The sequence below is a fragment of the Phycodurus eques genome, chromosome 3 (genome assembly GCF_024500275.1).
Source record: "Phycodurus eques isolate BA_2022a chromosome 3, UOR_Pequ_1.1, whole genome shotgun sequence".
NCBI lineage: Eukaryota > Metazoa > Chordata > Actinopteri > Syngnathiformes > Syngnathidae > Phycodurus > Phycodurus eques.
This window is the reverse complement of record NC_084527.1, coordinates 26542673-26558807: the sequence shown is the minus strand read 5'-3', so window position 1 is coordinate 26558807 and position 16135 is coordinate 26542673. Positions and strand designations below refer to the sequence as shown.

Below are 16135 nucleotides of genomic sequence, written 5' to 3'. Positions count from 1 at the left end.
TGGGAAGCCATACCATAACCAGAAATGTCGGCCTAATCAAAAAAGCCAACGAATGTCACACATTAGCCCTCACTTGACTCCTTTAAAATATATTTTCCTCTCTCTCTCTCTTCCATCTCTGCATCTCCCCTCTGCAGCCTTTTAGTTCAAGAAAAGCCTGTCACATGGAATCAAGTCAAGCCAAAGATATAGTTGAGCACCCGTGACAGGCTGAAAGCCACTCAAATAGGTCTATAATGAGTCTAATAATGGTGTGGGTGAGCATAATTTCCTTGAGTTGAGGCCCCAGAGAGCCAAGGAATGTACCAAATGATGACTTCAGCGTGAGCTGGCAGCCGATGATGACTCTTCATTCCCAATGATACGACAAGGCCGGCGCAGAAGGTGGACAAGCTCTGAGCCTACCATTCCCCCCGTGGGCCGAGCCCCGAGGGCTGAGCCACAGTCAGAGCTGCTCATCACTGAGCACTGGACTGGAAAATCGCACATGGCTGGTTGCTTCCAGAGGGCCTCAGATGGCTCAACAGCGACCCTGTCTCCTTTGAAATAGAGAATTGGGTGACCTCACGTTGCCCAGGGAGTATATGTTAACTGCATCTCCCCTTCCCGGAGGGTGCAGTATGTATGTTGTTCGACTCTAGTTGAGCGTAGCATTGTATACTGTATGTCTGTGGGCGATAGTGCCCCAGAGAAACGACGTACTTATGGACAGATAATCACAGGATCCTCACTGAGAAGGAAAATATGCGAACAAATGTGTGATCCAGCATTAAAGATATGTGCCCCTGTCTTGGCAATATTTAAATTGCAAACAGGCTGTTGGTCCAAAGAGGCTTTTAGTGAGATCACCCCAGCATATCTTTTGGCGTTCATTTAACCTTTGTGTTTCACATATCGCTGGCGATGGGTCAAAACAACCTACATATGTCCAAATTTGGTCAATTTCATATTTTTTCACAAATCAAATGAGTGACCCTAGGAGTTTCTGACTGAGAATGTGTGTCGGAACGGACCAATGCTGATGCCTTCTCGTGCGGACCTATTGATCAGTCCACATGTGTGTGTGTTATCTTTACTAATTATTGACCAATTTAAAGTGTTGAAAATGTCTTGCTCTCTTTGACGATGCAATGTTCATGGCTCAACAAACATGCTGGTTTCCTGAAAAGTGAGCGATATGCAGGTGCCACAAGGACATTGTTTAAATATATGTAGCTACATTTATTTATTAAAATGTATATATATATATATATATATATATATATATATATATATATATATATATATTGTTCTTTACACTTCAGGAGTCAAGTCACCTGAGCCTCAGAAGATTAAAATGTGCACTGTGAAGATCATGTCTATACATGATAAAGAATAAACTCACTTTAGTGGCTAATGGACATTTTTAGAACACCAATTTACATTTGCACATATGTCTTCTTATCCTTGAAACCTTTACAGCTTGCGAACATACATTGCCTCTCCACATTTTTGCCTTGAAATAAGCCTAATGTAAAGCCACGTCGATTGTATCTTGAGAGGAGGAAATTTACTTCTAACGAGTCCACATTTCTGGTAATGACGTTGTTTTGGTCGTATCTCTCTTTTCCGCTGTGCCCTTGTCATTGACCCCTTTACAGTTCTACTTTTTACAATCTTCAGCTTTTTCAAACATCTCTCCAAACACGTATAGTCTCTTGCTTTTTCTCTTTTGTACCATTCCCACCCACCTACCCCCGCTACCCCCCTTGTCTGAGGACAAACGTGTGGTTGGCACTCACACAGAGTTGTCTAAACTGAGGCGACAGGCTACTGACAGCTCATGGGCCAGAGTGGAACGTGCCAGTAGGCAAGATTTGTGAAAATATGCACTCTGTCATTTCCTTTCCATATCCCTGACATCATCACTTTGTCAAGAAGCCAATATGTGAGTATACGGGTATATACTGCATGGGAGACTGTGTGTTTGTGTGTGCGTGTGTGTGTGTGTGTGTGTGTGTGTGTGTGTGTTTGAGGGATAAGATGTCTCATACTGTATGTGGGTGGAGAACATGATATACTGTATGCCTGAGAGTCTCAGAGAACACAGTGACAGGTGATGAATTATTCTCATATAACAACAAAGTCTTCAAAAGTTGAAGTCAAGTGATGAGATCGCTGCACTTGGCATGTTTTGAACGCACTTCAAGATTTATATGTTTTCAACACACACTTTTTGCTTTTGGTGTGCTCAACTTTTAAACAGCTCACCAAATCTACCCTCAATTTAACGTTTGATCCCTCCTGCTGGAAAGCGGGCTGAAAGATAACATTTTAAAGGAAGCAAAGCAGAAGAAAACAGCCTGCAGAAAGCCAGGGCGCTGAACATGCTCACTGTCAGCTTCTTTCGTTTAATTTGATGCCTCTGTCTCTACCGGCGGCAGTTGAGACTAATCTCATTGAACGCTAGAAATGAGTGTTGGTGACAGGGATGTCAACAGCGGTTTGTTTCGAGCTCAGCAGGAGAACAGTACCTGCCTGTGTGTCTCTGTTACACAAGTGCCCCCAGCCTTCCCTCCCTTGTGTGTCCAAGTCATCTGATGTTACTGTCAATCCCGCAGGCCAACAACGACATGCTTAATCACTCTACACCGCTGCCCCGCTCACACACACAAACATTTCTTCTTTGGTGACAGTTTAAATAGAATCCCACCACCATTTCAAAACATCTGAGCCAAAAGCATCTGTTTCCCTTTGAGTGGAAGAGCACAATGGCAGTGGAGACGCTTCCAACAGGTGAGTGTGTACAAGTGTGTTGAAGAGCATTCCAGGTTAATGCTTAGCAGGCTGTCATGAGAGTTACAAGATAATAGATACATTGTTCTGTCCAAAATATGAATTCAAATTTGAACAGTAACACACTCATCATGTGGTTCCCCTAGACCAGTCTTCTAGCCATGGAAACAGGATGGAATTTAAACTAACACACGTTTTTGAGGGTGGACAAATCCCGATTACCCGTCTGAAGGGTGTGCCATAGAGAAGTTCCGTTTGCAGGTGAGTTTTTTTGTTTCCATTTTTTTAATAAAGTTCATATGGGTCAGATAGTGAGATTTTCATACTGAATCAAAAACAATATAATTAAGAATAACAAACAATGTTGTAACACACTAGGTAGATACATTATTTGTGGTAGTAGTCATGGGTTATTAAATGTTTAATCAGTTGGTTGTTCTTAATTTCTGGGGGAGAAAGTGAGGCTGTTGATTGTTGAAGAACCAGGAAGTGAGCATTGTCCATGATTACGAATGCATCGAACACGGTTGCATCGGGTTGTGGTACTAATGGTTGAAATGTGCAGTTGGTTGGTCAGATTTGAATTTGAATATTGCCAAGCACTGAAATACGAGGCCAACTAGGAAAAATTTAAAATTGAAAATACTAGGAGGCTGAAGAGATATAGTGCCTCGTATGGTTGTGGAGGCCGACATACTTCAGTGAATAAATCAGTTCCTCTCCTGTGCATATATATTGGGACATTGTGGTTAATCACATCTAATGTCCTTGTAAAGCTGCAGTGGTAACACAACTGAGCTGTGAATGTAAACATAACTCATTCTGAACTCTCTTTTAGTTTGTTATCCTTGACTGCAGATATTATTGCCTTCCTCTCTCTGCTCCTGTTGCTCAATAACTCCCCCATGGTTGTCAGTCACCCATTGGAGCCTTCTGTAAAGACATCCGGCAGGGAGAAAAAGTGGTGGGGGGTGTTAGCCCAGGTCACAAGTTCAGAGTAAACTGATGAGAATAGTCGTGCTTTGCGTTGACGAAGACCGCGTGTGTTGAGGTTTGATGGGGAGACGTTCCATACCCGTGTGTCGTACTTGAGTGAGTACAAATCCTCGTGAAGGCTGAAGCAGCAACAGTGCAGGCCAGATCCGGTGCAGCGGTGAAAAAGAGAATCCGATCCATCTTGATCAAAGGCTTGTGTCAGTGACAAAGGACCGTTTGTTTAGCCTCAGCATGACATGTATCTGAGAGCCATAAATTACAGGGAGAATTAGAGGAGCCTGGTGGATTTCATGCTCCTGTGGCTGTCTGTCTCTTTGGGTGCAGCACACACGTACATGCACGTATGCAAGACCACACACACTCATGCAAGGGGCTGGGGAGGGGGATGTGAATGTGACAGGAGAAGTGATGAAGGCATGTGTCAGGCAATGGATGAGTGGGTGGGGGAGGGGGGCTGTGAACCTAACAGAGGACCGTGGTGAAATTGTCTTTTACTGTTAAAATATGCATTTCTAAGTGCACATGGCTCCCACTCACCGAGCACTCATACAGACAAGAATTCTTTTTACATTATTGGGATAGTTAAAATATTTTCATTCATTCAAGTTCCGTTCCGCTTATCCTCACTAGGGTCGCGGGTGTGCTGGAGCCTATCCCAGCTATCTTCGGGCGAAAGACCCTGAAATGGACGCCAATCGCAGGTAGTTAATATATTTTATATTACATTATGTATTTTTAATAGATTTTCTGATGGTTTCACAGAACTGTTAGACTCTTAAAACTAAACAAAGTATCTAATGAGATTCAATAAAAGAAGTCAGTTTTCAGTATTGAATGGCACTGTCAGCGAGTTCTTGAGCGCATTATATTGTGAAAGCACACATAAGTTGCACAAACACATACTTCAATTTGTACTGCACTTGGGTTTGAGTTTGATCTTTATTTTCGTGACCGGCATAAATCGGTGCGAAGGCAGGTCCGAAAGGGTTTTTAGTCATTTCCCAGAAGAGTGCAAGCTGCCGTATTTAAAAGAGGGAGGTTCAACCAAAGTGGCTTCTTTCATTCCCTTTAAATGTGGCACAACGACAGTATTGCATGGACACATCTGTGCGGAAGAGGACGTTGCATAATGGCACCGATCTGTGCGTGAGTGGAGCACCGTCACTGCTCTTGGCTGGTGTGGCAACAATGTGAGTGGGTACCCTTATTAAATGCAAAATGAGCTGCTGACAACCACTGGTGACTTAAAGTAAATACTGTATGTCCGGGGACCTCATGTATCTATCATCCATCATCTATCTAGCCAGTGGAATGATAGATTTTTATTTTTTTTGTATTATAATAATAATAATATTTCTAAAACTATTCAGAGGGTTTTATGCTGTTTTATGAATGGAATACGACTGACATTCACCGCACGTCTGTTGTCTGCCCGTGTTCTGATTAGATTCACCAAACTCGCGCTAGACCAGCAGTCTACCTACTGCCGGACTTAGATGTGGTCTCAGCAATCGTGAATTTAGGCTGACTTTCTGCCCCTAAATTGTTACTCCGCTGGGCACATGTCAAAGGACAAACCCTCGCTGCGCCGGTACGCCCTGCCAAATTGCCAAATGTGCACGGAACCGAAAGCCCCTAATTTTGTGTTCAACTGACTACATCCCCTCTACCCTGGCCATCAGCAAAGTTGGAACTAATAAATAAATGAGCCTGAGTAAAGTTGCAATAGTACACCGTATTGTATTGTAAAGTGATGGCCCACGGAAACACAAAAAACTTGGCCAGTGTGAGTGCGCTCTTGATGTTTTGACTCAAGAGTTTTGTTTTGACTAAAAACTTTACATAATTTGTACCATTTAAAATGATGTGTTTTTTTAGCAGTGCATTTATAGGACAAGCTTCTTGTCTGGGTCTGTTATCATTCTCGTCTCAACACTAGCTCATGTTAATCTTTGAAAACAGAGGACAAGACTGTCCCAGTCTCACTATTAATGGTCAAACAAGGCAGGCACTGTTGTAGTGATTAAAAACTTCTTCAGCAAAGTGTACAGCTACTGTGCAGTTTCTGTGTCTAGTGGAAGCCACATTACTTACCAGAAGTCATCATTCCCATACAGTAGGTGGTTTTGTTTGGGAGGCCAAGCAGTTAGTGGGCATGTCCCTTGTGTTTCTGCCACCAGCAAAACTACTGAGCAAGTTTGAATAATAAAGTGTTAGCCGTTGGAGGTGAATGTGGGTTGTTTTGACAACGTCGTCTGTAAGTGGAAAAACAAACAAAAATGTTCCCGCTTTGACTTGTTTGTTGTCATCTAAACATATCGTCCACTATGTCAGCGCCAATGTAGCCTATGCCCCTCCCCCACTTCTCAGAAAGATATGATCATCTAACTGTGATACCCGCGGAAAGAAAACAAAGGATTTGTGGCCTCTTCTAGGAGTCTGACGTTTATTTTGAAGATATGCCTCATCTTTTTGTAAATCCATGCCATTCTTCTATTCTCCTGTCCAAATATCTGTTTCACTCAAACCAAAGTGTCTGTGTGTGTGTGTGTGTGTGTGCGCACGCGTGTGTGTGCCTGCGTGTGTGTGAGATGTCAAATGCCATTAGTTGCTGAAAGGTTACAGTGTACTTTGTGTACGTCCCTTATGCAACCCTTCTGCTTGGCCTGCTTGGATGACATTTGTTTGAAGTTCTCTTCCAAAGCCATCATCTGTGTTTACTCTGTGCTGGCATGTTTGGCAAAATGTTTCGAGAGCAATTATCTAGCAATCCCAAAAATGACAGATGAATTAAGAAAAATAGTTGCTGAGTTAATGAGGCATGACGTTTGATCTGATGACTTGAAATCCTTCCAGGCCTAACACGTAGTCAGGAAATTCTGGGTGAAGAAAAGTACTTGGTGGCAATTAATTCCAGCTTGTTTGTGAGTAAAAAGCATTTTGGGGTAACAAAATAATTTAGCCTTCTATGTGATACTGGGAAACATTTGTCTGGAAGGCCAGTGGAAAAGGGAAAAAAAATGTGTAATGAATTTAAATGGTGGAAAAAGAGCCACGAATTGACAAATTAGTTTGAACACTTTTGACTGTCAAGCTGTTAATTTATGACTGTGCAAACTTCCAAGTGTTTACCTTGGAAGCCTAACACAGAGGCCCACAACTCTTGGAGGTGACTGCTAAATGAAATATGAAGGCAGCTGTGCTATTTATTTATTTATTTCCTTGCCTAGCGCTTTCATAGCCCTATTTGTTTTAATCCTCATGAGTGTTGTAGGAGAAACTGATTCCTGTTCACATTAATAAAAATAATATTTTGCAGAGCGAGGTCTAATGGTCAAAATGTCACATCTATGACTCTTTCTTTTTCCTTGCCACAGACATAACTCAACAAGCTGCTCTTATATTTGCTTCGCTCCCAGCCGCCAAGGACAAAGCTTTATTTAGTTAGTCCTACCCTGACTCACTGGTGGAATATATGTAGCCAAGATGACAACGGCAACGGATTATTAAACTGCCTGGTCCCAACTTTATGACCACTTTCACCGTCTAATGAGAACCAATACAAGAGCTGTATCAAATAATAACAATACGTTGATTGAAGACTCTAAATTGCCCGTCGGTGTGTGAATGTGACTGCGAATGGTTGTTTGTTTATATGTGCCCTGTGGTAGGCTGGCGACCAGTTCAGGGTGTACCCCCCCCCCCCCCCCCCCCCACCTCACCCTAAAATAGCTGGGATAGGCTCCAGCAAGCCCACGACCCTAGCGGTAAGCGGTACAAATATATAATATACACACACCTAATTTTAGCTAATCAGAAGAAATTATTACTTTTAAATGAATGGTAATTGTTAATCAGATTATAATCCCTCAAGGGGAAATTCAATTTATACTCTGTTGTATATTTTTTGTATATAGAGAAGTTGATCACACACATGCAGACAAGCAAGGAGAGATTTCAGGGTGAAGGGGCATGCAAAAAGTGTTGCACCCCTTGAGCTGGGAGATGCCTCGCTCAAAGGCACTTTGACAGTACTCAGGAAGCAGACAAGCAGCTCTCTAACAACTCGTTCCACAACATAAAATCAACAAAACAATAAACAAACCCCCCGAATTAGCGCATTGTACAATGTATGATGTTTGATGTGATGTGCAATGTATGATAATGCATGAAGGTGCAAAGTTTTGGAAAATCGTCACCGTGATTGTAGGGTAAAAAAAAAAAAAAAAAAAAAAAAGTTTTGCCTTTTTTCTACTGCCAACATAGGTGAAGTCCAATTACTTCTGCTGTGTCATGAACCCGATTTATGCCGACAAAAGAACAATCGGCCACAGAAATTGTTTGTCCCATGAACTAATTTACCAGTACTTATGACGGTAAAGGAGCATTATTCTTCATCAGTGAAAAACCTCAGAAGCTCTTTATCTTGCTGCTTAAGTCACGTCGTCAACCTCCCCCTCCCTCCTATTCTCTCTGGGATCACTCCCCTCTGAAGCGTTTGACTGAAAACATGTGCTCTTTAATCACCAGGGTGACAGTCCCTACTCTGCATTTGTGCCTCTGCCCCACTGCAACAATAAAGGCAGGGTCATGCTCAGTGTCAGCTCCAGGCGTGGGGTTGGAAGGAGGGACAGGGAGGAGAGGACGTAAAAGATGGACAGCAAGAAAGAAAAGATAGATACAATTAATACCAATTAATTGCACATTGTTCTTCTGACTAAGTGAGAATATGCATGTATTTGTGTGTGCCTGAGTGTTGGCAGGGATGTGCTTGTTTGATCAAGATCGAGGGTAGGGACTCACAGGATCCCATGACCCTTTAACCCAGGGGACCTTGTGCTTCTGTTTGTCTGGCTGATTGACAAATGAAGGGGGAGGCAACAGGGGGCCGCGGTGTATGCGTGCGTGTGTGTTTGTGTGTGTGTGTTTATGAGTGAGAGTAAGGGTAAGAGAGCAAGACAAAGAAAGCGAGAGAGAGACGTGCAAAGTGCATGTCCATTATGAAACATTATTTTTGTGTGTCCAACGCAATTGCTCATGTGGGAGCAACCTTTTTGTGATATAAGGTGAATAATTTAAAACTCTAATAAACAGGTGTCAGCCTGTGTCTCAATATTCACACTTCAGCATGTACGGGCATGCCTTGTTATGTGTGTACAACTTCAAGCATGCAAGTGTGTATGCGTGTGAGTGTGTGTGTGTTTGTTTCTAAATTCTTGTGGAGTTCACGGTGAGGCCAGGCCCCATGGCGCAATGCGGGGGTAGAGGCCATTAATTACAGAGCGGTGACACTGGGACAACCGGGGCCTGTAATTGATGCCTCCTTTGCGGCAGGAGAGGCGCTCAGTCAGGCAGCAAAGGGAAAGGGTCACTCTGCAGAGAGGGTTGGGAAGGGGTGAGGGGATTGGAGCGGGGGAATCAGCTCCAAAATATACACCTTGATAATATTTCACAGATTTTAAACATGGGACTCATTTGTGTCTTAAATTAGATACGACATCAACAATAACAGTTCTTGAAAAAACCTATAGAAATACCCAGCTGTCAGAATTAGTGACTCTGAACCCAATTTTGCACAGGGAAAAGTCTTTGACCTCCAACAAGGTGATGTTTTTTTGTGTGTGATGGTTGTAAGTCAAAATGAATTACTGCATGGGCAACAGCATCTGCAGCTGTGTATGACTAATGTTTGAGTCAAGAAGCAAAGCCTCACTTGTGACAGGTGTGGCTATGGCGGTTGGTTATGACTTTTGCTACTTGAAGCTATCGTCTCTTTTCATTTATAGTTTAAATTCCGTCACTTACAGCTGATGGATGATGACATGCACATTACCACTTGTCACACCCTTTTGCTGGTGTAACATCTGTTAAATAATTTTCTGTGACTGATGAGGTTTTTCACTGACCTATTGAGGGCATTTAAACACACTGACTGAGGTTTGGGACATTTTCAGATAAACACTACCCTATTGCCTATGTGTATTTTTTGACAGTTACACTAACTTCAGCATACATACGTATGCAGTGTAGCCCATTATAGAGTAAAAGTTAAACCTGCAGTATTTAACACTATATACCATGTACACTGTATACAGTATATATATATATACAATATATACAATATATATATATACAGTGGGTACGGAATGTATTCAGACCCCCTTAAACGTTTCACTCTTTTTTATATTGCTGCCATTTGCTAAAATCATGTAAGTTCATTTTTTTCACATTAATGTACACACAGCACTCGATATTGACAGGGAACAAAACTGAATTGTTGAAATTTTTGCAGATTTATTAAAAAAAGAAAAACTAAAATATCACACGGCCATAAGTATTCAGACCCTTTGCTCAGTATTGAGTAGAAGCACCCTTTTGAGCCAATACAGCCATGAGTCTTTTTGGGAATGATGCAAGTTTTTCACACCTGGATTTGGGGATCCTCTGCCATTCCTCCTTGCAGATCCTCTCCAGTTCTGTCAGGTTGGATGGTGAATGTTGGTGGGCAGCCATTTTTAGGTCTTTCCAGAGATGCTCAATTGGGTTTAAGTCAGGGCTCTGGCTGGGCCATTCAAGAGTTCTTCTGAAGCCACTCCTTTGGTATTTTAGCTGTGTGCATAGGGTCATTGTCTTGTTTGAAGGTGAACCTTCGGCCCAGTCTGAGGTCCTGAGCACTCTGGAAAAGGTTTTCGTCCAGGATATCCCTGTACTTGGCCGCATTTATCTTTCCTTCGATTGCAACCAGTCGTCCTGTCCCTGCACCTGAAAAACACCCCCACAGCACGATGATGCTACCACCATGCTTCACTGTTGGGACAGCATTGGACAGGTGATGAGCAGTGCCTGGTTTTCGCCACACATGCCACTTAGACCAGGTTATCTTATTTCTCACCATTTTGGAGTCCTTCAGGTGTTTTTTAGCAAACTCCATGCGGACTTTCATGTGTCTTGCACAGAGGAGAGGCTTCCGTCGGGCCACTCTCTCATAAAGCCCCGATTGGTGGAGGGCTGCAGTGATGGTTGACTTTCTAGAACTTTCCCCATTTCCTGACAGAATCTCTGGAGATCAGCCACAGTGATCTTTGGGTTCTTCTTTACTTCTCTTACCAAGGCTCTTCTCCCCTAGTTGCTCAAGCTGGACGGCCAGCTCAAGGAAGGGTTCTGGTCGTCCCAAACGTTTTCCATTTCAGGATTATGGAAGCCACGGTGCTCTTAGGAACCTAAAAAGTGCAGCAGATTTTTTTTGTAACCTTGGCCAGATCTGTGCCTTGCCACAATTCTGTGTCTGAGCTCTTCAGGCGGTTCCTTTAACCTCATGATTCTCATTTGCTCTGACATGCACTGTGACCTGTAAGGTCTTATATCGACAGGGGTGTGGCTTTCCTAATCAAGTCCAATCAGTATAATCAAACACAAAATGTAGTGAAAAAAATATAAATACCCGCCAATCATGTTCTATGGATGCCTACTTTGGTTAATGAAAGCCAATACAAAATTATCCCTTTAATAAAAGCAAAAATGCAAATTTTTTTCTTAAATTATCATGGTTGAAGTTTGCAATGATGCACAACCTCACAGTAACAGACAGAGGTGTTTCTCTTGTTTTGGTTACCTTGTCAAATAAGAGTAAAAGAATATTTGAAATACCTCTTGCTCTTGCATTGTATCTTTTTCAGATGTGACTGAATCAATGAATGTATGTTAATCTTACATCATTCTCCCCAAAAATATATTTCACAATAATAAATATGTTGATGGAGATTGTTTCTCTCAGTCAAGTTGAGGAGATGACGCAACCATATGATACCATATTAGATGAAATGAGCAACATATCACACAAAAGTCGTGAGCGGAAGCAGCAGTCAGATGGAGACTATGCCCCGCTGTCAGCTGAGGAAGAGCGATGGGCTGCCAAGCAGATGGACTCCCCCTTGTGAGGGTCCTTTCACTTCCTGTGGTTGTCCTTTGATCTGCCTGATGACTAATGACTGCTCTGTGAAGAGCAAGGCAGGCAGACAGAGATCCCTATGTATGTGTTTGTGTATGTATGAGAGAGGGCTTTTACATGCAGCACAGGGGGCCCCTCTTTGGAGGCTTTCAGTCCCCCCTGCTCAGTTTGCTCTCCTGTAGCAGCAGCAGATGAAGTGGAGGAGAAGAGGTGTCTGAGGAGACAGGGGTGATTGAGAGAGGCCAGAGAGGGAGGTCAGACACGGGGCAACAGGGGACCCGGTAACCCACACACTGTGACGGTACACACAGATAGCCTACATGACCTGGAAGGGTGAACTGTGATATCCACTGAAGACTTCACTGATGGTGGAAGTTAATAGAATGCAATCAAATGAATGGGATGATTTGGGTATAGTATTCTTTTGATAGAACACTGATGGATCTCAGTGTACAGTTACACTATAGCATAGTATGACTTTGTATTTTTGAAAGGTTTCACATCCAGGTAATAATACAGTGGTACCTTGACTTGCTAGTTTATTATGTTTTGTTGAGAACTCAAATTTTGGCTTACAATTCGCAACACAAAGCAGAAAACTGACCAAGCAATGGCTCATAACTTAAAAAATTAAAAAGTTGGGGCAAAACAAGGACATTTTATACAAACCAGAAAAATGTATGAAAATGGTGTATTATGCCTGCTTGGTGCCCTGCGATTGGCTGGCGACCCGTTCAGGGTGTAACCCGTCTCTCCCCCATAGTCAGCCGGGATAGGCTCCAGTACGCCTGCGACCTTAGTGAGGATAAAGCGGTACGGAAAATGGATGGAAGGATGGAGGCATGCTTGGCCAGTAGTCAGGGTCTATGTCTGCTAAATGTTGGTCCTAACAGCCTTTCTCCAAAAGCGCTTTTTGAACACTCCTTATTTGTGGTTTAATGATTTGACATTTGTACTTTGTGGACAAACACAGGGGTGTCCAAACTTTTTCCACATACAGAAAACTAGAAGGATGCAAGGGACCACTATGAAATTATTTTAATTTATGAAACATGATAAAAGCGATCTATCATGCAATTAAATATTCTTTATGTACAGTATTATCATTATTTTGAAAAACAACTGGCCGACTGGGTTAGAGCATCTGCCTCACAGTACTGAGGACTGGAGTTCAATCCCCGGCCCCGCCAGTGTGGAGTTTGCATGTTCTCCCCGTGCCTGCGTTGGCACTCCGGTTTCCTCCCACATCCCAAAAACATGTGTGGTAGGTTAATTGACAAATGTAAATTGCCCGTAGGTGTGAAAGTGAGTGTGAATGGTTGTTTGTTTGTATGTGCCCTGTGATTGGCTGTTCAGGGTGTACCCCGCCTCCTGCCCGATGATAGCTGGGATAGGCTCAAGCAGGCCCGCGACCCTAGTGAGGAGAAGCGGCTCAGAAAATGGATGGATGGAAAAACAACTGTGTCACAGCTTCCGGTTCAAGGTAATAAGGCCAATAGTTTAATATTTTACAAGATTTGGGGTGGCCGTGGCCCTGTCTCCCACTAGAAGAGTTCTGCCCCTGCCCTCAGCAGATCTCCACATTCGGAACCAAAACTAGAGCAAGCTGTTGTTAGCTTATAATTTTTTAAATAGTTACTTGAGGATCTGATGTTCACATATTGTATCTAGCTGAGGAGCAAAGTGGAGCAAACCATTTTTGCTTCCTAAACTGAATTATCTTTATTCACCGTTACAAAGATATTATTTTTTTTATTTTTACTGTTTTAGTTACCAATTTATTATTTGTAGTAGAGGTCAGAGGTGTCGCACGCATGGGATGTGGGTGTTGCATCCTTCCAACTTTGGACCGACCCTTTTCACGTCCCCTCTTTTTGAAGAAAAGAAATGCAGGCCGTGTCAAAAGTTGTTGTTAGTGTATGTCATGGGCCACTAAAAAATGGACAGCAGTCTGTCTGTAAATGGCCCCCAGGCCGTAGTTTGGACATTCCTGGATTATAACGATCCTGTGACATGTGAAAAACCTTTGATTGAAACTTTTCAACTGCCTGCCTCCAAAAACCTTTGATGCTTTTTCAAAATAATATTGTGTTGTGTTGCTTTGTGCCCCTTAGATGACATCTTCCTGTAGAAGCTTTTGTTTTTCCACGGTGACAGTAAAAGAAATGCGCCCCCGGTTACCTTTGCAAAGAACAGACAGAGGTATGGAGTCACTGCCGCAGCACCGATGGAAAGTGAAATGAAATGAGAACCAGGTGTGTGAAGAATGGGAACAGGAGGGAACAGACAGAAAGCGTAGGAGGTGGGTGAGAGCTGACCTAAGCAAAAGGTTAGCAGGGCAGTCAGGGGTCAGCGGGTACAAGAGGAGGGGTTGGTGAAGGTGAGGAGGTGAATCGAGGCTCGAAGACAGGGGGGTGATGTGTTAGTTTAAACAGGTCACCGCTCAGCTACTCACCGGGGGAAGTGTCACCGTGCTAGCTTATGATTGGTTGACCGCTTAGTTGGCGTGGCACTTTAGCCACTTTCGCTTTGGCTGACTGCTGTTGCGTGTTTCATGTGGATTCATTGGTCTCGATCCGAATGAGTGACAGTGATGCTTTGGTGGGATGTCTTTATCGCAGCAATTACTGTAGCCAGGCCTTTTGTTGCCTTACTGCCAGCCCTTGGGAGAGATCACACAGACTGTCAGTCAGAGGCACCTTCCCACAGAGACACCGAGAGATTGACAAACACAGATTGACACATTGCTGCTGGGGCTGTCTGTAGTGTAAATGACTGCTGCTGTTTCAGCATGGGGTTAATGAACAAAGATATTTTACTCCTTCATTGGCTGATAAAAAAAAAAGAAAAATACATACGTAAATTAAGAGGGTACTAAAGTTGTTGTTCTCATGCCATACAATGGGATTTGCTATTTAGGTATAGCTGATGGTATACATTGGGGGAGGGAAAAAGATTCGTACATGACACAAAGTAAGGGGAACTTCATATTTGACATTCAAGCAACATGGCAGTATTACAAACCACATGACGCCTTGTTTCCACTTGTTGATTTGAATTGCCCTTTCTTGGTGCCCTGCTAAAAGGTATCAGGTGACTCAATCATTTCAATAAGAAAATAAAGCATCATGGCTCAACGACTAAAGTGTCAGTGAATGGCAGCATTACACCAAGAGGGTTCCAACCATGTACAAAAAAAACCCACTCCTTTGTTCCCTCCTTTGTTTTATCTGTCACTCCCTTTTAAAAACTTTGTTCCGTTCGACTGAACGACTGTAATTCTCAATAAATATCCATCAGAATACAAAGAAACCACAGTGGCAGCTTAAAAAGTCCACGGTGACACACTAAAACTGTTCCGGCATAAAAGGGATACAGATCTTCGTTTCTGCTTGACGTACCAGCCGAACAGGACAAAACAAAACCCAAACACACACCATTTAACATTCAGATCAATAATATCGGCCTGCAATTTGTCCCCAGGACTCCAGTGAACTTTTAACACTGACAACTGTGCTTTGAAGAATGCAAATATGATCCACCCCTCTTAAAACGTTTATAGGGAAGGCAGCAGCACGGCGTCTAAACACTTGCAGGTGATTTATCACCCACAAGATCCTTCGGCGTGGGTTAAAAGCAGATGAGGAGCAAACTGGTCTGGATCAAAGATAAACACAAATAAATCTGGTGAAAAGGAGATGGAGAGAATTGGGCAATGGGCCTGGAAGGATGTGGAAATGGGAGGCGGAGGCAAAGAGGGGAGTGGCGGTTAGTTGATTTATGGGCCTTTTGGTATTTAAATCACCCACATACAACACCCCTTCTTGTGAAACCTTGTTCCTGCTTTAGTTTAACCCCTGGCTGGTCACTCGCATACTCTGGCAACGATTGCATTATTAACCCTGGTCAACCAATAGGATTGCTGTGCCACCCTCTCCTCAATCATGACCAACTGCAACGACAGCACTGGAAACACGAAAGCCAAAAAGTCACACCAGTCACCCCCGACAACTCATTGTCTGAAGGCTTACTTTTGCACTGCTACTAGAATGGGGTTACAGGGTGTCAAAATGATGTAATGAAGGCTGCCAAGCCATGAAAGGATGGCTATGTTTCATTTTCCAAGAAGTGTGAAAGAACAGGAGGAAGGAAAGAGACGTCTGGAAAGGATAGGCAGCGGGGAGAGAGGGAGGCGGTGAATGAGCAATATATGAGTGTTGAGAGAGCAGAGGGGGGAAAGAAGGAACGCCAAGGCTTCAGGTTTGATGTGGGCGTTTTTTTTGACAGCTATAATTCTCCAGCCTACAGAATTTCATCAACACAAGTTGTGTTAAAGCTTTGCCGCAGGGCTGCGGCCCTTTCAAGTCTCAAGCTCTGACAGGTAGATTTATTAGTCCTGAAATTTGTACAGATCAG

At 43.1% G+C, this 16135-nt stretch overlaps 1 long non-coding RNA gene across 1 annotated transcript; it reads left to right on the top strand.

Moving 5' to 3' along the window:
* The first annotated feature begins 2681 nt into the window (after window positions 1-2681).
* Window positions 2682-4472, top strand: LOC133399587 (uncharacterized). The gene is made up of 3 exons (XR_009768227.1): window positions 2682-2775; window positions 2922-3036; window positions 4402-4472. It is a non-coding gene; the product is annotated as an uncharacterized LOC133399587 (long non-coding RNA).
* The last annotated feature ends 11663 nt before the right edge of the window (window positions 4473-16135 follow it).